This window comes from Pinus tabuliformis, chromosome 2_2 (assembly GCF_031772625.1).
Source record: "Pinus tabuliformis cultivar Carrire ecotype Pingquan chromosome 2_2, CPIR1, whole genome shotgun sequence".
In the NCBI taxonomy this organism is placed as follows: Eukaryota; Viridiplantae; Streptophyta; class Pinopsida; order Pinales; family Pinaceae; genus Pinus; species Pinus tabuliformis.
The window spans coordinates 130,621,429-130,648,432 of NC_142300.1; the positions used below are offsets into that span (position 1 = coordinate 130,621,429).

The following is a 27,004-nucleotide window of genomic DNA, read 5'->3' on the forward strand; positions in this document are numbered from 1 at the left end:
CAAAAATCAAATCTATGCCAGTAAATTTGTTCTCTTTTATGTCTAGAAAAAATATGAAAAATTACATTTTCATTTTAAGTATGGGGGATTTACGCAGTGCATTATATTAGATATAAATTTTGGGATTCAACTGCGTTAAGTAAGTCATTCAAACGTATGACCATTTCCATGAGAGGTAGTCGTAACTGACTAATTTCTCATGATTTTTTGAATAGTTCACTTAGCACTGCAAATGGGGTAGCAAGCTAAGTGGGCTTGATTGTGGGGAAAAACTCCACAGTTAAGCGCGCTTGAGCCAGAGGAGTTCTGGGATGGGTGACCTCCTGGGAAGTCCTGGTTACCGGGTGCAAGCCCCGGAAGTGATGATTGATGCTATGTGATTCGTTCTCCACATTTCACTAGTTTCAATCCCACTTCTTCACCCCTGTGAGCATCACCCGATGCAATGAGTGCTAAGTGAACTATTCAAAAAATCATGAGAAATTAGTCAGTTACGACTACCTCTCATGGAAATGGTCATACGTTTGAATGACTTACTTAACGCAGTTGAATCCCAAAATTTATATCTAATACATTTTCATTCTAAACCCATTTTCTTGGAAAACGCGACACGTTGAATATCTTAAAGGCTAAGATTAGCTGCCCTCAATATTTTTGTTTCTAAAGGTTATCTAACATAATTTTCAGGATTTTGAAGGTGGTTTCATCAATCTAATTTTATCTTCAGCAATTCTAGCTTAAAGGCTGGTGAGATTCCTTGCATAGGGTTTTGTGAAAGGCCTCTTCTAACCCTTCTAAGCCCTAGAAAAATTTCTAAATGAAGCGAACAAAGTTCCTTCTATAAATTAATTACTCCAGAAGCCTTGGAATATGAAATTACGATTGAGGATATAAATATTATATATTAAATGTGAATAAGAATGAGAATGAATTACAATGAGAACAAGAGGCTTGCTTTTATATCAGGCAAGTGTCTTTTCACGAAGAGTCATGTCTCGTTTAGACATGCCTCTTCAACCTAATTACTAGTTTAATTAACCATTATTTATGATTATGATTGTTTACAATTATTTTACATTATTTTATATATTTTATTTGTAACATTGCCTCCTTCCTCAAAAAGCTTTGTCCTCAAAGCTTGTCGACGAAAAGGCTTGATCTCTTTTTCGGCTTCGAACATCTTTCTCTCTCGGAATAGTCATCCTCGTCGATACAAGTTGATATGATCTTCTTAGTGACAAACAAAATTGTCGCACTAGGAAGGGATCAAACCATCCCAGATTAATCTTCTATATAGTATTCTGATCACCGGAATTTTGTAACGACTTGTTAGCATAAGATTGGATTGAGGTTACATCACTATTATCTGGAACATCAGCTTGTTGTTTCGGTTCTGAATGGTTCAGATATGTAGCATGGTTGATTCGTCTATTCTCATGATTCGAATGTCGAGATGGCACTTTACTTTCCCTTATTGAGCATGTGGCAATTTTTAGATTTTCTTCTAGCGAAGATGTTGTTGAGTTGGTTATGGAATATTCACTAAGGATGTTCATTGTTTGGACTGCAACATCTAAGCGTGTCGTTTCTTCAATTGACTTGTCTTCTTAAGTAGTCATAGTCACTGGACCGGTATTTGTTCCCTTATTTTCAACTTGAACTGTTGCGACTGTAGATTTCGATACTTCTTCTTGAGTGAATTGTTCTAGTTTATCTTTTAATGCCTTCTTATCTTCCTTAAGTTTCTTAATTTGAGTGAGTAGACTTTGATTATGGTTTCTCACTCGTAAAACTTCTTTGATTTCTGATTTATCAACCTTATTTTCAACGTTTTGAATTTTAAGATTTTCATCTTTTAGATCTCCGATTTGTTCTAATAAATTTTTATTAAGATTCTTTAAACGCAAGGTTTCATCTTCTTGTTCTGATAAGTGCTTCTTGAGTTCTTTCTTTGTGACCTTAATCTTCTTCACTTGCGCCAGTGATTTTTCGACGTGGTCCTTGAGAGGAGAAATTTCTTCATCCTTATCCATTATTCCTTTGTAATGCATATCCTCAAGATCTTTATGTTCGTGCTCTAACGCTTCCTTGTTTCGCTGGATTTTGGCTATTTTGCCATTCTCTTGATCTTTTAGCTGCACTTTCTCGGTATACTGGATTACATCATTCTGTGGAAGTGATGATGGATGTAGAGAATGGAATAGGGATTCCCTTCTCTTTTTCTCCTCAGCATATTGTCGCTCAAGTATTGTGATTACTTGTTCTACATCTCTTTGGAATTGCTTTTGTTTATTACTCAGAGATTTCATTTTTTTCTTTTAACTCTGTATGGAATTTATTTATTTATTTTTTTTAACTTCTAAAATACTCCTTTTATAACTTTTCACTTACTAGCTTCACCAATTACTTTACCTCTAAGAACTCTTTTTCTTCTTATATGGGCCTTGAGAATATACAAATATATTCTCTTTTTACTACCTTTATAGTTATCTTCAATAATCCGCTTCTTATTTTATTTATTCCTATATTAATTTTCCTTCTTTTTATTTTTATTTTTTTTTACCCTTTTAATAATTTTTGTATTTGATCCGGATTTAAGCAGGAACGCAATAGATTACACTGTACAGAGATAACCATAAATACAGAGATGCGATAACCATAAAAACAGAGATGCAGCGGAAATAATACTTCATTTCATTAATGGAGAATACTGAAATATGCTTACAAATAGAAATAACCCAGCTAGGGCGATGGTAGCTTATCTCTGAGAAGAGATGTGTCGGCTACATGCCTCTGAACTGTTTCGAACTGTGTTACAATGAGGCTCGGGGGCCTATTTATTATTGAGAAACAATGGAAAACCCTTCACATTCCAAAACCTAACCCTAGAAGATGAAACGCCAAACTGTGGGCCCCGTTTTGGGGTGAGTTGGACAACCAACTTCCCGGGGTCGCGAATTGGTCGCCTTATCTCCGTTTGACGCGCATGATAGCCCGTTGGAAAGATCTCTCCGAGGACTACGACGGAAAAGACGATTTTTATCAGAAAAATCACTGACGGTGGATTTCCCAAAAAACGTCGTTTAGGGCCTCAAAACGGCTCCGGAAGTTTAGGACCCGAAAAACTGCTAAAAATAGTAAACTGCACTATAATTAAGGAAAGTGAAAAACTGAAAGAGACAGTTGTGGGGGTCCAAATGGGATAGGTGGGTGGCCACCAACGTCCACCTGGATCAATATTCTAACTTAATTAATTTATAGGATCCAAATAATTAATTTAACTAACTTATATATATATATATATATATAATATATAAACTTATATAATATTTAACTATAAGTCATTGTCACCTTGAATCGATTAAACAGCGTGACGTTAAAAACTGAAAGAGACAGTTGTGGGGGTCCAAATGGGATAGGTGGGTGGCCACCAACGTCCACCTGGATCAATATTCTAACTTAATTAATTTATAGGATCCAAATAATTAATTTAACTAACTTATATATATATATATATATATAATATATAAACTTATATAATATTTAACTATAAGTCATTGTCACCTTGAATCGATTTTTTAAACAGCGTGACGTTAGACCTAATTATGAAATTGGCATACGTTGAGTGGATTCCAGTGGACAGAACGTTGACTATTGACCCGCGGTCACCAAAACAACGGACGGAGAGGATTCTGACAGCGAATAGCATTCTAGCCGGCAGAAGGGAAAACTCTGGTGGTGTTGTGTATGGGAAAATAGCTGTTGAAGTTTGGAGTTCGAAAGTGTACAGCGGTGAATGGAACCACAAAACTCGACAGAGAAGGCGACTAAGCAATGACGATTGTTGTCTTAACGATGGTTGTTGCTACAGACACTAGTTTGTCTATTGTGGACACCAGCCTGTCGAAAGGCGTCTCAGAGAAACTTCAGCAGCGATGGGAACCCTAGCAAGGTTGAAAGGCCCAAAGGCGATGAGAAACTGGTGGCAGCGGTGTAGAGAACTAGCGAGATAACATGTTAACAAAATAGTGGTGTGTACACGTTTTGTTGAAGGCAATGGTACTCGAGCGACGCTGTGTCAGTGGTGGTCAATCAACTAGGTCAGACAACTTCTTTCTATTTTTTATTTTTTTGGATTTATTAAATTTTTTCTTTTTTATATACTTTTTATTTAATTTTACTCTTTTTACTTTTAACTGCTCTTTATATATAATTTTTTCTTCTGTGGTTTTATTTTTCTCACCCAATTCAATTTTTACGTTAGCTGATGTAACTGGTATGACCTGCCAATTTATTAATTTTGTACAGACTTTCAATTTAAGTAGCAGAAATTAAATTGGTGACTGTACACTAGGTTTTTGCAGCGAGGACGTGGACGACTATTTTAGATGTTGGGAAATGTACAGTGACAACTAGCGGCAGATTGCAGATGGCAGCTGTGGTGGTCATTGAGCAGTTGGGGGCTGCAACAATTTTTATTTTATTTTTATTTTTTAGTTTTTTATTAGTTTTTTTGTTATATATATATATATATATATTAATTGTTTTTTTTCTTAATTCTCTCTTTTTTTTCCTTTTATATATATATAACCTTTTTTTTTCCTTTTCTTTTTTTCTGGTCTTTCCTTCTATAATATTTCATACATAATTTATTTATTTATTTATTATTTTTTAAATGGCCAAGGGCTTCAGCGCAAGCTTGAGAAACTCCAAAACTGATAGCGAAACGCTGGAATCACGATGGCGACGGCAACACAGTTGACGACAGGTTGATGGCCAAAGGCCTGGTGATCAGCCAAATGTGGCTCTGATACGAGTGAAGCGAACAAAGTTCCTTCTATAAATTAATTACTCCAGAAGCCTTGGAATATGAAATTATCCATTGAGGATATAAATATTATATATTAAATGTGAATAAGAATGAGAACAGAGAATGAATTACAATGAGAACAAGAGGCTTGCTTTTATATCAGGCAAGTGTCTTTTCACAAAAAGTCATGTCTCATTTAGACATGCCTCTTCAACCTAATTACTAGTTTAACTAATCATCATTTATGATTATTATTGTTTACAATTATTTTACATTATTTTATATATTTGATTCGTAACACTAAAGCATTCTAAATGACTATTATTTACATTTGGAAGTGTTGTGAATTGTCCCTATTATTGCAACAGAGTTTACATTGTTTTGGGACAACTTCCATTTTGACCTCTTGGGGATTTTACCCTTGAAACTAAGAAGCAAATTCCAGATTCGAATATCTTCGTTATTACATAGTACTTTAAATTGTTTAAAGGTTAATTTGATTCATATTTCAGTATATTAACACTTCTAACCCATGGCCACATCTTTCTTAGTCATTTAAGGCTTGTGGGTGGCCTCAAAGTAGGTTGTAGCTTGTTGGATTCTGCATTTTATTACAGATTTGCAGGTCTGAAGATTTCGAAAAGAAAGCCTTATCTTCATTTCCAGCCACATACCAAGGGACATATCAAGGTATTTGATCCTAATATTGATAAGGGCTCTTCACAATCAATTCTTGTGCTTTTCCAAAGCTCATTCTTTCACTTATTGAGTGTTTACTTTACTGGTCTGAATTCCTAACATCTGATCATTCGAGTGTTTATAGACAATGTTCATTCTATGATCATTAGTGAAGTGTGTATAATTTGAGATACCCCCCCATGGCATTCTAGGATTTGGCCAAAAGTGAGAGGAGAGTGCGCTAAGTTTACAGTGAGTGCATCTCCTCTGTGCTTACCATTTAGCATGTTGATCGAACTTTGCCAAGGGGCCAACTCAGGCGGGAATGACGCCTAGATGATTTCAACTAATTGTCGATACAATATCTAGACTAATGATGCCAATGAGGCATCCACAAGTTGTGGGTAGTCCCACAAGTCATTATCTATCTCTCTTAGAGCCTCAAGCAAATGAGAGCACCATAAGAAAGGAAGTAAACACCCTAGTAAAGACTAGTCTAGGGGGCTGAAGGAGAGTATGGGAACAAAGTTTGAGGACCTTTTCATGTAGTAGAGGTGCCTGAAGAAACCAAAAAAGGTCTATGACTCCCTAAATATACAATGGTATTTCCCTTAGATCTCACAATCAATGGGGAAGCAAAAGATGAAGTGATCCTCTATCTCAACCTCCCAAAGGTGGCACAATTGGCAGATCGTGTTACACTAGTGGAGCTAGTGATCCACCTCCACCTCAAGTCTATGCAAGCCCACTCTGAACTAGCTTAGATAAAAATAAAGAGCATGTCCGCAGTGAAGCAAGAATCTAAACAAAGGAACTTGATCCATTAAAATACCCACAGACTAAAAGATTTGAGACGTCTACAAGCCTTAATGTCCCAATGGGATTTTTGCCCTTAGGGTTCTACTGGTCTAAGATTTGAACAAATTATGAGGAGAAATTGTACACCATAACAACAATACACATTCATTTACCAAAATGACAACAAGTATCCTTAATGATATAAAGATGTTCAACAGTCATAAATTCTTCTTCAAACCATCCAATTAACAGCAAACCTACACTCCAGAAAAAATCCCAACTATAGTAGTGATATTCAATAGTATTGAAACCATTTCAAGAGTGCTGATCCACAAGCAACTTCAATTAACTTTCAAAATAACTATTCTATGTAACCACTGGATTTCAGGTTTACTAAATTTCCACTATACTAAGGTTTCCCTAGCTGGCTGGTGTTTGCTGAGCTCAATCAAACAGGGGTTTGAACCTCCTACAAACCTCCCACAATCCATAATACGCTGTTATATTTAATCCATCAATCACTAAGTTGTCGTCCTCAGAATGAACCTTAGCCTGGTCTGGTTACTTTGCTCCCCTTTGCTGTGCCTTAGCCCTCCACAAACAAGCTTCAGACTGGTCTAGCGATTTCACTGCAACCTGTTGTGTCTTTAGAAGGGAACAAATCCGAGTTGTATCCTTGGTTTAGCATAAACTATACCCTCGCTGCCTGTAGAACAGCTTCAAACTTTGGATGAGAAGATAAGTTCATTGATCCAGGGAGTATCTTCCTTACTGGCCAGAACAGATCCAATTTGCTTCTAAAGGTTATGCTGTAACAAAACAGAAAAAGAAGGAACTAGCTAGGGTCTCAAAAAGAAAAAGAAAAAGGGGTTTCAAAACCCTTAGTGCCTCTGGCTCAAAGGAAACAGAGAATCCAACTTAAATCAATGATGATAAAATTATTCTAACTCTCTTATCCTTGAATTAATGCAATGGGTTACAAGTGTAGCCCCCAATTTGCGCTTTTTTCCCTAGCTACCCTGAAATTTACCCAATGATGCCCCAGAACACTAGATAATGGGTTTTCTTTTATCAATGATTACAGCCTACAGAGTTAAATAGGCTACTTCGTCTTCCTTAGGGCAATTAATTAGAATGGAAATTACAAAGCCAACATCGAGGACAACCCAAGGCCTAACCACAGCAAAGGAGTTTGCTGAACAATAGGCCGAGTACATTGTACAAGTACCAATTGTACCCCTTCATCCATTTGATGAAACTTCAAACATAATGTAGAAATGAAACAGCATTGAATCTAATCTCATATCGAAGGGGTTCATCCCCAAACTCTACATGGATGATCGGCAGGGGTTAGTGATCAGACCCAGTACTAGTCAAGTCAACATGCATTAAACTTTTGCTAGTATTACAAAAGTGGTGACACATGAATTTGCATAAAACTTGTTCAATGTACCATATATGCAACAAATACTAAGATGCACTGAAACAGATACGAGAACAGATACAGATACGGGGTTTGAATTGGATACGGCAACTTTTCAAAAGATTTGGATACGATACAACACTGAAACGGATACAGATACCGGGTTTGAAACGGATACGGCAACTTTTCAAAAAATCTGGACACGATATGGCAGGAAACGCACAAACACACACACACACAGATACAGATATGGGGTTTGAAACGGATACGGAAACTTTTCAAAAAATCTGTATATGATATGGCAAGAAACGCCACACACACACACACACACATATATATTTAAAAAATAATAATTTCATATTACCATTCATATTTTAGAATCTTGATTAGAATCTAGATCGAAAGACTAAAAAATTTACTAATCAATTATCATCTATGATCTATCATGATTCATAATCATCAATTTAGCATAAACATTGTCATCATCATTGATCATTATTATAACATTCATGATTCAACATATCACCAAGTTTTTGTTTCAAATTTCAATCATCAAGTTATCAACATGACAAGTTACACCATCATTACCAAAATTAATAATGCATACTACATAGCACAAAGTACAAATGAACTATGACTAGCAATCTACTATCATTATTCATAATCCATATGGTTGTTCAAAAGTTTAAAAGTTAAAACACCATCATAAATTACATTTACATATCATCAAATATGTCTTCAATCATGCCACTAAAAAGTTTCACATCCTCTCCAAAAGTGGGACTGGGAATATTGTTGCAAGGTCCAATTGAAGATCCACCTATTGGGTGACTCTCCATCAAACAAAGTCATATGAGACATGGCATTCAATGTCATATCCAAGTTAGGCAACTCTGGTTCCATGTCCCAAAATTTGGTGGGCCCAAATTTGTATTCATCTCTCTTGTGTGACAAAAAGCGAAGATTTGAATGAACATACACTAGTTCTCAGCCTTCTTAGAGCCCAATTTGTTTCGCTTCACTGAATGGATGAATTCGTATGTACTCCAGTTCCTTTCTGCTAAAGAGGAACTAGCAACCGGTGACAAAATCATGATGGCCAATTTTTTGATATGTGGAAGTGCCCCACCATAGAAGTTTTGATTTGGGGTAGCATCTGATGTGCTCTAGCCACGAAATTTGGTGGAGAGGTTGGGGCACATGAGATCTCCAATACCCAGAAAAGGTTTGGGCAAATTTTAGAATCTAAACAGTTCAGGAGATAGTAAAATATTAATATTTTTAATGGAGTCCCTATGTCTAAACTTAGGGAAAATTAAATATTAATGAGGATTAATATGAAACCGTGTTAGAATGGTCCAAAAGACATGGATCAATCCAAATCTAATCTTAGTTGTTGATTAGGGGGACTTAATCTCAGTCATTGATAAGTCAACAGGAAAGGTATAAGAGGAGGCTTGAGGGTTACTTGGAGAAGACACCAGAGTGATCAGTCATTCTATTCTCTAGAGCAGGGTTTGCTAAAAAGGATAGAATTAGTGATCGGGAGTTGCAGCTGAGGGGCATTAAGTACAGAGAGACAGAGAGGCAGAGATAGTGCCGGGAGAGCAGCGCAGTAACAGGGGAGAGTGACGCAGAGCTAGCCAGGGCTCACGCAAGGACACGCAAAGGCAACCAAGAGCTGCGCAAAGCCGCAAAGAGGCCAGCGTTGCTGACGCAAGGCCTCCTAAGGCTGACGCAGGGCTAGCGCTGGGCAAAGAGAGGTTGACGCAGTCCAGAGAGAGGCTGACGCTAGGGCTTCTGGGGCAGATTGGTGTTGAGAAGCTGCCGAAAGGATTATCTGGGGTTTCAGCCAAGAGATTTGTCAGAAACTGAGAGGTATCACTGCCAAGGAAATCCTCTATTGGGTAGGCCAGTTTTGGCACCCAAATTGTACTCTGATATTACTTAATAAGAAAACGCTCAGAAAGTTGCACCAATTTTCCCACATTGGGTTTTTTCCGGGGACATTGGTCCAAAAATAATGATGTCATATGCTGTGATTGTTTTTGTTTCCTTTAGTTGTTGATCTGTAATATGTTGAGCATGCACTAGTGTTTATTTTCAGTGTTTACATTGTACATAACTTGTTAAGTAACATAACAAGTAGGTAGGAATAAATCAGATAAAGTGCATGGAGGGTTTCTAACTAAGTAGACTTAGAAACCTCAACATGGTATCAGAGCGTGATTGCAGATCACAGGAGAACTAAGGACATCAACCGAGCGGAGCAATTGCAGCGAAAAACAGTTGTCCCAAGGTGACAGAAGCTGTTTCTAGCAGAGCAACAACAAGGGAAGGGTGACGCAATGCCTGCGTCATCAAGGGTGAGCCAGGAAGAGGCAACGCAGAGGCTAAGGAAGGCAAAGGGAGCCTCACGCAGAAGCTGGGAGGGTTGACGCGGTTGACTGAGGAGGCCGGGTTGCTGATGTCAGGATTGCACTGAGCCTAGGAGCTCTCACCTTCAGGTTGTTGGGGTTTAGAAGGCTGTGGGAATATTGCAGAGTGGAGCTGGTGAGGTATTGTAGTCAGAACAGTACTTGACAGAGCAAGGCCAAGAGGAGGGAGTTGCTACCAAGGATTTCTAGCCGAGGAACCCAGATCAGTGGTGCAATTACACAAGACGATCAGAGTAGGGGGCATCTCGACAGCAGCAGAAGGATTTCCAGGAGGGAAATCAGGACTCAGAGGGAGACCAAAAGAGAACTTCCAAACAAGTAGAGACTCGGAGGAATCAAACAGAGAACTTCCAGGAGGGAAGTAGAAGAGCATCATGGCACTACACAGAGTAAGAGACCAGGATAGACTGGATGGAGCGTTGAACTTCGCAATCTGGAAGGCCAGAATCATATCCGTACTTGACAGATATTGTGTCAAGAACTTCGCCTTGAAGGTTATAACTATCCCAGTTGACCCCAATGATAATGACAAGTACGAGGAGGCAATGGCAAGAGCCAAGAGCATCATCCTTGACGGGGTCAAGGACCATGTAGTACCACACATTGCCGAGAAGGAAACGACATATGAGATGTGGAAGGCCCTCAACAAATTGTACCAGCATACTTCTATGCAAAGAAGAATGTTACTTGAGAATCAGTTGAGGTCGTATCAGATGAAGAAGGGAGAACCGATCGGCACCTTCTTCGGAGAACTGAACGAGAACTGAGATCAGTTGACTGTTATAGAAGCCACGCTGAATCAGGAGTTGATGGTGAGAACAGCCCTGAATGATGTCTCAGAAGACTGGGAGGTATTTGTCCAGAGTATACAAGGCAGAGGGACACTTCCACCTTGGAATGAGATGTGGGCATCTCTTCGCCAAGAAGAGATCAAACGGCAGTCGAAGACGGGTAGCAACAGCAACGGGGTCAAAGTCAAGCAGGAGGAGGAAGATGTTGCCCTAGCATCTGAGGGAAAGCAGGAGAAGCAAAAGAAGAAAGATCTCTCCAAGATCAAGTGCTTCCACTGTGGGGAGTTAGGTCATTATGCGACCTAGTGTCTAAGGAAGAAGAGTAAGGGACTAACGCAGCGCCAGCACGGGCAGAGAAGGAAGCTTTGACAAACAATGATTGTGCCATAAGTGCACATGCACCACTTGAGAAGAAGTGGGGAGATATCGAGCTGCAGTCAGACGGACTACAGGCGATGAGCGGTAGGATCCTTGAGGTACCCAGCCTCTTGCATTAGACCTTTCTACAGGAGCCCTGAAGAGGAGTAGCAGGACTGGATGATGTAGGTAGAGACGGATGCGGATGGAGCGACAAAGAGAGCTACAGTGTAGGATTCCCGAGACAGTGCGAGGCTAGCAGGCTGCAACAATGTGAGAGGGAGGGGAGTGTTGCACCAGTGCAGGATGGCACAAAGAGGTATGCAACGGTGCGAGATGCAGGGAGTTGTTGCAACAATGCAGAGGTCAGATAGGGAGCATTTGTCAGCAACAGAGGGAGCTTCAACATCAGGAGGGTCTCTAGCCCAACAGAGAGGTCAAATTGGGAGATCAGTTACTTACTTCTCAGTAACTGAGTTGCAGTGCAACAGTGGGCAGCACGATGCAACATGATGAGAGGAGGTGCAGTGTGGATGCAGTGTTGGGAGAATGGACCAGCAACAGCACAGATGCAGAGGGAGTTGTTGTATAGATGCAGCAGTGGCAGTGGCAGAACCATGGGCAGCAGTACAGGATGCAGCAGCGCAGGGGATGTTGGGCAAGAAGGCCTAACATCAGCACAGGTACTGATGCCGTATGATCAGAGTAATACTCATTGAGGTGTATTGTTAGAGCACAGTATTCGCTAAGAGGGCGTGTTGATTTGGGGTAGCATCGGATGTGCTCTAGCCACGAAATTTGGTGGAGAGGTTGGGGCACATGAGATCTCCAATACTCAAAAAGGATTTGGGCAGATTCTAAACAGTTCAGGAGACATTAAAATAATTAATATTTTTAATGGAGACCCTAAGTCTAAACTTAGGGAAAATTAAATATTAATGTGGATTAATATGAAACTGTGTTAGAATGGTCCAAAAGATATGGATCAAGCTAGATCTAAGCTTAGTCGTTGATTAGGGACTTAATCTCAGTCATTGATATGTCAACAGGATAAGTATAAGAGGAGGCTTGAGGGCCACTTGGAGAAAACACCACAGTGATCAATCATTCTATTCTCTAGAGCGGGGTTTGCTAAGAGAGATAGAATTAGTGATCGAGAGTTGCAGCTGAGGGTCATTGAGGACAGAGAGACAGAGAGGCAGAGATAGTGCCAGGAGAGCATCGCAGTAGCCAGGGAGAGTGACGCAGAACCAATCAAGGCTCACGCAGGGCCACGCATAGGCAGCTGAGAGCTGCGCAAAGCTCAGAGAGGCCATCTTTGCTAACGCAGAGGGCCAGAGGGTTGTCGCAGGGCCTCCTAAGGCTGACGCAGACACATCCGGGGTGACGCATGGCCAGCTCTAAGCAAAGAGGGGCTGACACAGTCCAAAGAGAGGCTGACGTTGGGGTTTCTGGGGCAGATTGGTGCTGAGGAGTTGCCGGAAGGATTATTCGGGGTTTTCGCCAAGAGATTTGTCAGAAACTGAGAGGTATTACTTCCAAGGAAATTCTCTGTTGGGTAGGCCAATTTCGGCACCCAGATTGTAGTCTGATATTGCTTAATAAGGAAACCCTTAGATAGATGCACCGGTTTTCCCACATTGGGGTTTTTCCGGGGACATTGGTCCAAAAATAATGATGTCATATGGTGTGATTGTTTTTGTTTCCTTTAGTTGTTGCTCTGTAATACGTTGAGCATGCACTAGTGTTTATTTTCAGCATTTACATTGTAAATAACGTGTTAAGTAACATAAATATTAGGTAGGAATAAATCAGATAAAGTGCATGGAGGGTTTCTAACGAAGTAGACTTAGAATCCTCAACATGGTATCAAAGAATGATTGCAGATCACAGGAGGCCTAAAGTCATCAGCCGAGCGGAGCAATAGTAGCAGAAAACACTAGTGCGAATTTGACCAAAGATGAATTTGGGCGAATTAAAGTACTAGACAAAAAGGCCCCCAATATCTCGACGACACAAGAGAGGGCTAATCAAGATTTGCTTTTGGATATTAATAAAAAGGGCCCCAAGGTTTTCAATGAAACAGTGGAGCACCTAGACCCCTATGAATACAAATTTGCTTCAAATAGTTAAGGAAGAGGAGGACAAAGCAGACTTAATTCTTTTTATGCCAAGCACCAGCTTAAGTCATGAAAATACGAAGGTGGTCTTAAGAGAATTTGAAAAAATCAAAAACCTTTCTCTTATACCCATTGAACCAAAATTTAAGAAGAGGTGTGGACTTCAAAATGTTAAAATGGGTTATCATTTTCCCTAATTTTAGGACACAGTAAAAAGAAATCTAACCCAAAAGGCTAGGGCAATTTATAGATGTTTAGGCGATATGAGAAAATTACAAAATATCACTGCATGGCCTAAAGACCAAAATGTATTGAGCTCTTTCTACAAACTCATTATCATATGACAAAGACTTAAATGGGCGAGGGGAGGATTCAAAAAAAAATTGCAATATAATTAAATTAGCCCAAACTGTAGTAAATCATTTTGTTTGAAAGCTGGGGTATTGTATTCTGTCTCTTGGATGAACAACGTTCGATTTCTCAACAAGCCAATAGGCTTTATTCCAGACTTCTTCAATAATTGCAAAATGGTGACAAAGCAAAGTAATCAATATTGTCTTCTTACTTGCTGAAGAGAATGTTGTTATATTATACCTTTGTCACTCGACGCTCCAGTCAACGGCAGCGACGGCTCTAGTCAACGGCGGCGACGGCTCCAGTCAACAGCGGCGACACTCGGTACTCCAATCAGCGGTGGCGACACTCCAATCCTGTATCACAGTCGGCAGCTTGGCACTGTGGCAGTCGGCACTCACAGTCGGCGGCTTGGCACTGTGGCAGTTGGCACTCACAGTTGACGGCGTCGCAATCGGTTAAACTCAGCGAAAATGATAAACCGTAAATGTAAATAAACTTGGGTAAATAAAATCTAACGTGAATTTGCAAATAGGCTAGGTTCCGAGCGAGTTAAAAAATTAAAACAAAATGTTCAAATCCGTTCCGGGCGGCCAGAGATGGCAATACGTTCTCCAGAAGAGGTGTATCCGTTTCATTAAAAACTTCCAAAAAAATGTTTCAAATCCACACCTGCCATTTCCGGAAACTAAAAAAAAATCACCCAAAAACGTATTCGAGCCGTTTTTACGGTGTATCGTATTGGAATCCGGATCCGAAACTAAGAACGTTGTTTCTGGGGTGGTAGCTTGGCGTATCCAACAACTTAGAACAAATACCACACTATCAATTAGAGCACGTGTAACACCCTATTGGTGCAAATGTGTTCTCACAATAAGCAAAATTTGAGACACCCAACAATCAGTCACCATGCACTCAACCATTGAAATCTCCCCTAGTGTCCCACTCATCTAATTATCTTGCTTAAGAAAAAAGACCCACTCTTTTATGAAAAGGCATCAGCAAGATGCAAATAACACTCGACGTACTTATATTTATGTCTTATATTCTAACACAAACATTGATTATATTCCAACAACAAAAGTCTTCACCAATTTAAAAATAGATGATTTCCTGTTGATGGAACAAATTTCTAGGTGTAGCATAAATTCATAATATATTTCAATCCACTGAAAAAAATTCTTCCCTGACAATAAGCCAATCTTGGAAATTGATAGTGTGTGGACCTTCATCTTCTAACTATATCCTAATGGCATACTTTACTTGCACTTAACACATAAGCGCTTTTGGATCAATCTATCTCCCACAAGTAATAATAGTTGCTCCTTAAGTCGTAAAGAATTATTTTTTTTATTTTAACTTGTCATGGAGTGGAAGACAGTTATTCTCCTATATGTGGATTAATGAACCCTTTATCAAAACATATTTTTATTTTAATATGAAAAGCTCCGGAATACCATAAAAAAATGAATGCTAGTCTTTCACAACTTTCCTTAGTCACGACGATTGGATGAAAATTCTAGTAAGTCCCTCAATCAACAACCATTTTGGCATTTCTTTAGTGCACCCAATTTCAACCTTCTACGCTCCATATCTTTTATTTATTAAATAATTGAAGTTTGGGTTTCCTTCATCTTGACCTTATCTCAAGGTGAGGGAACAAGGTTACTATACTAAAAATCAGAAAAGAAAAAAAAAAAAAAAAAAAAAAAAACGATGAGGCAGAGATGCCAAGAGTTAGACTCGGAGCAAGGAAAACTCTCTGAAACTTGGGAAAAAATCGAGGAGTACACAATATAAATAAAAACACAAAAAAATACAAAGATATGAACAAATACAAAAACTCAAAAAAATAGCAAGGAGAGTTTGACTCACAATTAATCAAGACCTAGACTCACATAGATTGAGTCAAAATCAATCAACCCAGAGTTTGACTCAAACCAAGCCGAAAAACTCCAATACATCCCTATCCAAGTCAAACCCACAATTTAGTGAGTTTGACATGGGATTCCTATAACATTGACGACGAGTTTGTACCAATGTTGCCACAATCAGCCTCCCAAGGGCCACTACGCGCTCGAAACCACAACTCCAAATGGAAGCATCTAGTTTGCACAATCCCAAAATTTAGCAGTGCACTCTGTGACTCCCTAGGACACTCCTTGCAACTGTGGGGAGTGTGACACTCTGAAGCAAGGTCTGGACTCCCTAAATTCTCCCTTGGCACTTCCATGCCACTTTAAACCCTGATTATGGTTCTTGAGTATGTTTGACCAAAAATGTTGGAAATTAATAATAATGTTAAATTTTTTAAGTAATTATTTAATTTTTAAAATTACCATCAATTGTGTCAAAATGTTTGAGTGGTTCCAATTTCATTGGACATCATATGGAGAAAGTAGAATTTCATATCCTATTCAAAATTCAACAGACTTTAACAGTTTTCAAGATTTCATCATCGGTGGGATTGCAACATTTTCATTGTGTTCTATCACATATGAGAGTATGTGATTAGGCATTTATTCAAGAGCACAAGTCCTTTATGTACTCCGATGTTCTAGTGTTGATTCTTGAACTCCTTTGTAATGGCCTTAGCGAAAATCTACCTTTCACTCAAACCAAACTCGTTGATTAGGCACATTAAGTTGTTTCTACCATATTTTAAAGCTTCAATTAAGAATTTTCATCGAAATTGTTTGGTGTTAACATTGTGTTGGAAAAATGTACCAAGGAGGTGTGTCCTAAAGCCTTTGCCTTTGACCTAGGAAAACACATGAGAAAACCTTTTTAGTAAGTGACTTTATGAGGTTATTATAGTCACGTGACTTAAGGTCACTTTATGTTTGTAAGTTGACTTTAGGTTAAAAAGGTACAAGGTACAAAAAACAACATTGAAGTGACTATGGAGCTCATTAATGAGGGGTGAACATAAAAAGGGGGTCAAGTAAAGATTAGATCTCCACCACTGGTCTATGAGTGATGAGATCTAATGGAACGAACAAAGTTCGTTTTTCAAGTTAAATACTCCAAAAGACTTCGAATATAAAGATCTCCATTGAAATACAAGGATATATATTATATGTATGAATAAGAATGATGATACAATGAGAGTGAGAGACTTGCTTATATACCAAGCAGGTGTCTCTTCATGGAGAGTCATGTTTCATAGACATGCCTCTTCAACCTAATTACTAATTAACTAATCATTATTTATGATTATTATCATTTACATTATTTTTGATATATTTTATTCATAACATTGCCTAACTCTTCAAAAAGCTTTGTCCTCAAAGCTTACTAATGAAAGGCTTGATCTCTTTTTTCTGCTTCGAATTTCTTCTTGTCTCGAAACGGTCATCTTTGTCGAAACAAGACGATATGATGCTCGGAGTGATATATAAAATTGTCGCACGAAGAATGGATCTGACCATCCTAAATTAATCTTCTATGGAATCTTGTGGTTACTGGATACTTCGTGTGAATTGCCATCACAAGACTTAATTGTACTGACATTAACATAAGTTTTATGTTCATGTTCAGAGTGATACAAATCAATAGATCGATTAAGATGTTTATTCTTGTGATTCGGATATAGATAACGAGTTCTTTTGGTTTGTCCTTCCTTTATAATGTGTGAGGCAACATTGTGATTTAATTCAGGTGACGATGTTGTTGAGTTGGTTACAAAACCTTCACTTGGGATGTTTATCGTCTGAACTGTAACATCTATGTGTGTATTTTCTTCGAATGGCTTGTCTTCTTGAGTTGTGATATTCACTATATCGAAATTTATTCCTTTCTCTTCAACTTGAACTTCTACATTCGACACATCCTTCTCAATAAGTTGTTGTACCTTGTTTTCCAATGACTTATTGTCCTTAAGCTTCTTAATTTGCGTCAGTAGTTTTTCAGTGTGTTCTTTAAGTTGAGAAACTTCTTCATTTTTGTCAGCGATGATCTTGTCAGCTTCTCTTTGCATATTTTGTATCGCCTTTTTACTTTCTTGAAGAATTACTTTTGAGATTTCTTGTATGTCTACAGGCGTCACTGAACCTGGCTTCAATGTAACATCTTGTAGTGTTATTTTTTTCTTTTTGTATGTAAATGTCAAAAACGTTTTTTTTGTATTTAGGATGAAAGACCCTAAGGCTTCCATCTAAGGTGAACCCAAAACAAAGTCATTGTCGTCAAAAAATAGTGTTTTCACATTGAATTGTGAGATAAAGTATAATCTCCAATACTTAGTTGTAGATTGTTTATGCCGTATTATTTGCCAGATAGCACCGTATACCACTATATCATCCAAATAAACAATAACAAATGAATCTATAAAAGGACGCAATACATCATTCATTTAGTTCATGAATGTAGTTGGTGCATTGTAGAGGCCAAACGACATAACTAACCACTCATAGAAATCTTGGTTGGTTTTGAAGGTAGTCTTCGAGGTATCCTCTTCTTTGACTCAAACTAGGTGATATCGGAAGTCCAACTTGATGAAGTATTAGGCTTACTGCAACTGATCCAACAAATCATCTATCTTGGGCAAGGGGTACTTGTTCTTAAGCATAATTTTGTTTAACTCCTTGTAATCAATGCACATTTTCTAAGTAGGCCTAATTATAGTGGGTGACCCACATGGTGAGGTACTTTGTTAGACAACACCTTATTCCAGTAGTTGTTGTAGTTGTTTTTTCGCCTTGTTTGCCTCTATAATGGATTGCCTGTACAATCTTGTGGTTACTGGATACTTTGTGTGAATTGCTATCACAAGACTTAATTGCACTGACATTAACATAAGTTTTATGTTCTTGTTCAGAGTGATACAAATTAATAGATCGATTAAGATGTTTATTCTTGTGATTCGGATGTAGATAATGAGTTCTTTTGGTTTGTCCTTCCTTTATAATGTGTGAGGCAAGATTATGATTTAATTCAGGTGACAATGTTGTTGAGTTGGTTGCAAAACCTTCACTTTGGATGTTTATCGTCTGAACTGTAACATCTAAGTGTGTATTTTCTTCGAATGGCTTGTCTTCTTGAGTTGTTGTATTCACTGTATCAAAATTTATTCCTTTCTCTTCAACTTGAACTTCTACATTCGACACATCCTTCTCAATAAGTTGGTGTACCTTGTTTTACAATGAATTATTGTCCTTCTTAAGCTTCTTAATTTGCGTCAGTAGTTTTTCAGTGTGTTCTTTAAGTTGAGAAACTTCTTCATTTTTGTCAGCGGTGATCTTGTCAGCTTCTCTTTGCATATTTTGTATCGCCTTTTTACTTTCTTGAAGAATTACTTTTGAGATTTCTTATATGTCTACAGGCGTCACTGAACCTGGGTTCAATGTAACATCTTGTAGTGTTAATTTTTTTCTTTTTGTATGTAAATGTCAAAAACTTTTTTTCTGTATTTAGGATGAAAGACCCTAAGGTTTCCATCTAAGGTGAACCCAAAACAAAGTCACTGTCGTCAAAAAATAAGGTTTTCACATTGAATTGTGAGATAAAAGTATAATCTCCAATACTTAGTTGTAGATTGTTTATGCCGTATTGTTTGCCACTTGTGTCAATAAAACTTGTTTCAATGATATTTGATTCAAAAATCACTAATTGGTTTGTTGTTAATTTTAGGATAACAATGGTATGTTCCATGCTTGGAACAATTTTACTTCAATTTTCTTTATTAGCGCAATATCATATCCAGTATAGCAATCACATCAACATGATAGTAACATGCAGATAAAACATAAACAATAACAGTAGAAGACAAGCCAACACAAGAGGACACAAGATATGGCACCAGCCAGGGACAAACCCCAATGTGGTGAAACCCTTGATCAATTCTTCTTATAATTCTTAAAAAGTTTAGCAGAGAGAGAGTACAATTTACAATATTCACTTGCCCAATCTGATCAGTCAAAACAGTAGAAACTGAAACAGAAATTGATCTCCAAAACAGCTTGGTCAACCTTGGTCAACTCGGCCTCCAACAACAAGATAATGTAGCCCAAAACAATCTGAAATTAACCAATCAAACCTTGTCAACTAAAGTCAACGCCAACAAGAATTAGGGCAATCAACGTTGGTCAACGCAGGGGTCAAACTGACTCGGTTTTGTGCCTGCCCAAATACAAGTCTCCCTCACAAATCTGAAGTCAACGCTGGTCAAAGTCAGCCTCCTGAATTTCGTTCACCTGAAATTTAGGAATTTCGGTCAAATCCGGTCAACATAGTAGCTATAAAATCAGACCTTCCTTCACACGTGTGGAAAGAGAGAGAACCCCAAAAAATTGTACCCAATCAAGATGAGAGAGAGAAAGATGAATGAGTGTGATGCCAAAATGAGGAGGAGACACATTGTATTTATATGCAACGTTGAAGGCTGGAGGAGGCTAATTTGATGGTTGGTTGACCTTGACAATTTGTCCATAATCAAAATAAATTCATAACTTCATTTGTACATGTCAGAATGGGATGATCTTTAGATCAATTCTACACCTCTTGGAAAGAGGAATCCAAGAAAAATATTAGTTGCCAAATAAGAGTTGTCCAAAATGATGTTTGGCCTAGTTGCCAAATTTAACAAACCCTCTCAACTAGGGACAACATCACCTGCCAAACTGTCTGACAATTTGTACCATCTCTGTCACTGCATTGTTCTGCTAAACAATGAAGAAAGAAGAAATGATCGAGAATGTATCATACCATTCTCCACTGACCCGAAGTCAGTCTCCAACTCAACTAGGGAGAACATCACCTGCCAAACTGTCTGACAATTTGTAACATCCCTATCACTGCATTGTTCTGTTGAACAATGAAGAAAGAAGAAATGATCGAGAATGTATCATATCATTCTCCACTGACCCGAAGTCAGTCTCCAACAATAGAGAGTGAGTCATACTATTGATTTGGGGTAGCATAAGATGTGCTCTAGCCATGAAAATTGGTGGAGAGGCTAAAGCACATGAGATCTCCAAGACTCAAAAATGATTTGGGCAAATTCTAACCGGTTTGGGAGATATTAAAATAATTAATATTTTTAATGGAGTTCCTAAGTCCAAACTTAGGAAAAATAAAATATTAATGGGTATTAATATAAAACTGGGTTAGAATGTTCCAAAAGTCATGGATCAAGCCAAATCTAATCTTAGTCATTGATTAGAGATTTAATCTCAATCGTTGATGCACCAACGAGAAAAGTATAAGGGGAGGCTTGAGGGTTAGTTGGAGAACATACCAGAGTGATCAGTCATTCTATTCTCTAGAGCGGGGTTTGCTAAGAGAGATAGAATCAGTGATCAATAGCGAGGGGTAGTGAATACATAGCAAAGAGGCAGAGTTGGTACCAGAGAGACAACGAGGGGCAGTGAATACATAGCAAAGAGGCAAAGTTGGTACCAGAGAGATAACGCAGAGCCCGGAGAGGTTGACGCAAAGGCAACTGGGTGCTGCGTAGAGGTAGCCAAGAGCTGCACAGAGCCACGAGAGGCCAGCGTGTGAGACGCAGAGGGTCTAGGGGATGACGCAGAAGCTCCAGAAGCTGACGTAGAGGCTAGCAGAGCTGACGCAGGGCCAACAGGCAGTGTTCTAAGGATTTTTTGGGATAGATGGGGTGTTGGTGAGCCCGGTAGGGTGAGGCAGTGCTATCAGAGTGACGCAGAGCAGTGGGAGCTGCAATTGTTGTTGTGGGATCGTTCATCCGATGATTATTCAATCGGAATATCTGTCTCCGAGGAGAGGTACTACTGCCGAGGGCATTCTCTGTTGGGTGAGCCATTTATGGCACCCTAGTTGTATTCTGAAAATTGCATAATAATAAAACCCTCTGAATAGTTGCACCGGTTTTCCCGCACTGGGTTTTTCCAGGAACATTGGTCCAAAAATAACAATGTCACTTGTGTGCTTGTTTTCTTTCAGTTGATGATCTATAGATGTTGATATTGTACTTGTGTTTATTTTCAGTGTTTACATGGTAAATAACTTGTTAAGTAATTAAACAAGTAGGAAGAAATAAACCAGATAGTACAAAAAGAATTTCTAACAGGTTAAACTTAGAAATTCCAACACATACCACTCTTAACTAACCTGTAGTTAGTTTCCATTGATCTCATATCAATATCAACATCCTAGCATAGGGAGTATGGTAGTACATGATGCATTCATCGGTAGTACTATCGTCCCTATCCTCATTTCCCTACTCATTGGCTAGATGAGAGGTACTTCCCATGAGTCTCGCACTGCATGGGTAGGATGTGCCGGCAGGAGAAGGTGAACCATTCATCCTTCTCATATGTCGTAAGGGAGGGTGAACCACTCAACCTATGCATATGCCACCAAGGGGTACCACATTGGAAGGTGAACCATTCATCCTGTACATAACACGCCACTAGGGGAGGGTGAGTCAACCTATGTTCGCTCATCGCTCAAAGAAGTACCCGAAAATCCCTGGAGCTCGCAAAGCTCACTATCCATCTCATACAGGACCCTCATAAGAGGGCATCTCCACGACTCCAAGTTGTTCACAGAAGGTGAAGAATTTGACCTTCCCGAGGGGCTTCGAAACAATATCAACGACCTGCTCATCCGTCCCAATATGATGGAGCCTTATAGCGCCCCGTTGTACTATATCCGAATAACGTGGTACCTGATATCAATATGCTTAGAGCGACCATGTAACACGGGATTCTCCGAAAGACAAATCCCACTTTGGTTGTCACAGAAGATCACAGTGGTATCAAGCACATGTCTAAAGAGCTCACTAAAGAGCTTCATCAATCAAACAGCGTCATAGGAGGCCAAACTAGCAGCTGTAATATTCCTAATTAGCCATGGCTAATTGGAATATTCGATTTTGCTCAATTTTGCCTTCTATAGCTATTTATAAAGAAAAAGGTGAGGAAAGGGGGACATAACTCACTTTTTGAATAAAGTCACTCCCTAGTAGCACAACATTGTAACTTAAAAGGGAAACCAAGGGGGCCAAAAGACCACGTAGAGAAGGGGGCCCACGTAGACACTTGGTGGGAGTGCGCAGATGGAGAAGGAGCACGTGGCAAGAGAGAGGCTACGTTGGAGGACGTAGGCCTTAGGGTTTTGAGAGAGGCCAACGCTATAAAGAAGAGGGGAGCCTCCTCATTTTGGCATTGGATTATGTTGCATTTGAGCTAGTCATTTCGACTTAGAGCACGTTGGTTGTTTAGCCCGTCTGCAGCACTATTTAGTGCATCGAGTGTCTTCGTTCGGAGATCTTACCCTTAGCCCCGAGGGACTTCGAGTGCCTGCTCGGGCAAGGTAGTTTCATCAGCATTTTGCAGGAGGAGCGATCTCTGGAGATGAGGAGGAACTGAGCATTTTGATCACTGCGCAGTCTTGAGAGGGGAGGACGTAGTCTCTTTTGGTAGTAGCTCCGAATTGGGTTTATGTGGAGGATTTGAGCTTGGAGATTGAGCAAGGGATCAGCCCTTGCATATTGGAGGATTTTGGCAGAGTCTCAGGTAGAGTTTTGGAAGATTATCATGAGGGGCAGCGCAAAGCCTTGAGGGATAGCGTAGATCCTCAAGGGGGTGATTTTTTGGAGTCAGCTATTTTAGAAAATCTTTCTGGGCTTTTTTGGGTTTATTGAGCAGAGGTTGATTCCAGAGTTTCAGCATTTTCTGAGGAGGGGAACAGCCCTAAATCGTCACTTGATTCCAGTAGTAGCAGCAGCACAGCAATTCTCCGGCAGCTTGGACGCAGTTCAGAGAGAGGCCATTTCCTTACCATTCTGAGTGTATTTCTTCACTTGCCTTGTGCAAGTCGAGGTGCCATCTTTCTAATCACCTCTTGTACTCTTTCCATTACTCAGTATAATAAAATGGCTTAGTATTTCTCTCTGCCTTCCTCGAGTATCTGCTTATATTCCATGTATACATTATTGTATGTTGCACTACTGTTATTTTTATCTCTTTGAGCTTCCCGGCTACTATACCACTTGTGTGTTTTTCTCCTATACTCTTAGACAAAGTCTGGAAAGGGCCAGGTAGCCTCCAGATCTCGTCCTCTTTTCAGAGGCGACATATCTGGTAAACGCCCTCCCAATCCATCTCTGGTTGGAGTTTGCTTGTGTTTGAGGGATACCCCTGATAAGGGATATTACAGCAGCAATGTATTCAGCCTCAGCGGTGGTCAAGGCAACCAACTTCTACTTCCTTCTCATCCATGATATTGAAGCAGAACCTAGAGAGAAGCAACATCAAGATGTGCTTTTACGATCCACCACTTTGCTAGCCCAGTCTGCATCAGAGTAACCATGGAGCCTCACATTCCCGACAGTGTATTGCAACCCATAATTGATTGTGCCCGGAAGACATCTCAAGAGATTCTTGGCGGCAATCCAATGTATGTGATGAGGCTTGACCATAAACTGGCTCAATGTATTCACTGCAAAACATATGTCCGAACGGGAGTTCACCAAGAATATCAAGGCCCCCACAAGTTAACGATGCTCCGAAGGATTTCCCAAATCGTGCCCAGCAGCACTTCAGCATAACTTCTTGAAGTTAAGTTCCATCGGAGTAGTCACGGACTTGCAATCCACCATCCCAAATCTTTCAAGAATCTTCACAATATATTTTCCTTAGGAAAGGAAAAACTCGCTTGCCTTTTGCTAGACCTCCAACCCTAGGAAGTAATGCATCAATCCTAGGTCCTTCATCTCAAATTCGGAAACCAACTCCCTCTTACATTGATGAATAAGAGGGTCTGCACTTATCAGAAAGAGATCGTCCACATAGAGTACCAAGATGAGAGGTCTATCATACTCAACCTTAAAATAAAGGTTCAAATCAACTTCACTTCTTGTAAATCCCAGCTTCATCAGATAGCTATCGATCCTCTCATAACAAGCCCAGGGTGCTTGCTTCAACCCATAGAGGGCTTTCTTCAACTTGCATACATGTGTCTGACAATCTTGAACTTCAAACCCCTCAAGTTGCTCCACATAGACTTCCCCCTTAAGTGAACCATGCAAGAAGGCAGTCTTGACATCCATCTGGTGTAGATTCCATCCTTGCAAGACAGCGAGGGCTATAATCGAACGGATGGTAGTGTAGTGAGCAACGGGTGCAAATATCTCATCATTGTTAGACTCACTCTCATGTGATGAAAACATTTATAAGTCCAAAACAATTAAATTAATTAAAATCATGAAAGTTAGTATTTAATCCTACCTTTCTAGATTGAGTTTGTTCCTCGTGGATAGGAATCAATTTAGATCTAGTTGGTTGAGAGATTCTCTCCAACTAGTTAGGCTCCTAGATTAGTGTGTTGTTGAGATATTTTCTCAATCATAGTGTCCAAGATAGACAAACTATCTTGAGACAAACTTCCTCATGTATTTATTTCTACCATTATCATTCTTTGTACATTGGATTGCATCATGAGAGGAATACAATGAGGCTGAGGCCTTTTCTGCCATTTCTATGTTTTTGGTATTTTTTATGTGTTAATTTTGTTTAGTATCCTACATGTGGTATCAGAGCCATGGGCTCAAAGAGTTAGTGAAATTTGTGAGAATTTTCATTTATTCATCAGTGGTGCATATGTAATGAATTGTGGACCTGCATAAACGGAGTTGTGTGTTGGCCCATAAAAAAATCCGCCCAGACTATGCATGAATGAACTGCATAGGCACTGTAGAAGCTGGATCTGCATGTGGATGGATGTACATGAGCTGTGGAGCTGCAAAAGATCCAATGTCTGCGCATAGAGTAAAGTGTTGTGTTAACACTGTGTGTAAGCCTGTAAGTGGTTATGCATAACGCCTATGGCCAATTATAAAAGTTCAGATCAATTTTTAAATTTATTATGGTTTTAGCGATATTTAGAAATGAATCTGCGCCTTGCTGCTGGCCACTTTAAGGTCTGATAGCAGCACTTTAGACCCGAGTTTAAGGTCAGACCGTAGTGATAACAGAACTGACTTTAAGGCATGTTCCAGCACTGGAATAGGGGCAAGTTCAGGCCGGCGTTTTTAGGAGACCATGCCCAAAAATTTAGGAGGTGGGAAAATTTTGGGGGGGCCGGAAAATTTAGGAACAGTGTACTTTTCAGGGCTGAAGAGGACTGACTGCTGATTAGTATTTTCAGGAGCAGAGAGCAGATCTGTGGCACAAAAAACTAGGAGAGATTCCTAGTATGTCAGCAAGTTTCTCAAGGAAGGAAAAGGAGCTGAGCAGTGGCACGAATTGGCACATATTCCCAGATCTGGAGTGCTGAAAAGTGGCACATTTTTGCAGGCAGCCAAAGTCTGCCAGTAGCACAAACTTCAAGGGAGATATAAGTACCTGAAGTGTAATTTAAGTTGTGTAAATTTTTCCTGAGAAAAGCATAATAAAATCCTCCTTCTAGACTGCTTTTCCCATTGTGGGTTTTTCTAGGGTTAGAGATTGACCAAAATCAGTGTCTCCAATTTGTGAGAAGCTTGTTTAAATCTCTTATCAGCTGAAATGTAAAAGTGTAGTAGTAGCAAACCAAGCTTTACGTTTTAATGCATATGATGTTTAAATATCAGCCAAATGAGGTTGTGGGCATCAAGCTATATGCAAACAAATTAAAACTGGAGGGGCCACAGGAACCTAAAATTCCTACAGAGTGTTCCTTTTGGTTTGAGGTAGAGGCAAAGTGGTACTAATAATTAGGTTACCAATATAAGCAATGATGGAACATTGATTGCCATTTATGTTTGTCATTTAGATGTTCTCACTTGTTTATTCGTAATGTTTTCTTTCAAAGTTTCTATATAATCATTATTGTAGTATAAGCATCATTTCTAACTTCATAACAATGTAGTATTCATCTATATGTAGCACAAATATGCATGTTTTCATATATTATGTAACTAATTTGGCATTTTGCATGGTTTTTTTAAAGGATAAAATGGTTGATGGGGAACTAGCAACCTCCCCAATTATATGCAACAGCCCACAACCCACATACATCAAAAACTCATAGTTCAGCCTAGGACCTAGATGTCCAGAGACCACCTGAAACTGGAGCCAGGTTCCCAGACTCTAACAGGACGGCTATCCTTCCAGCCGTACTATGACGGGCCATGGTGTCCCCCCGTGGGATTTGAAACCGGGTGGAGAGGATAACATCCCTGTGAGAAACCACCCCATCATCCCACCAAGAGACGCATTCTGCATGTTTTATAAATATATATATATATATACTCTGGGGACAATCCACTCCCGAGG

General features: G+C 39.3%; 1 protein-coding gene across 3 annotated transcripts in view; it reads right to left on the reverse strand.

Moving 5' to 3' along the window:
- The window catches only part of LOC149191661 (2-Cys peroxiredoxin BAS1, chloroplastic-like), a 253,444-nt gene that overhangs the window by 98,577 nt on the left and 127,863 nt on the right, over positions 1-27,004 (reverse strand). The window lies entirely within an intron of this gene.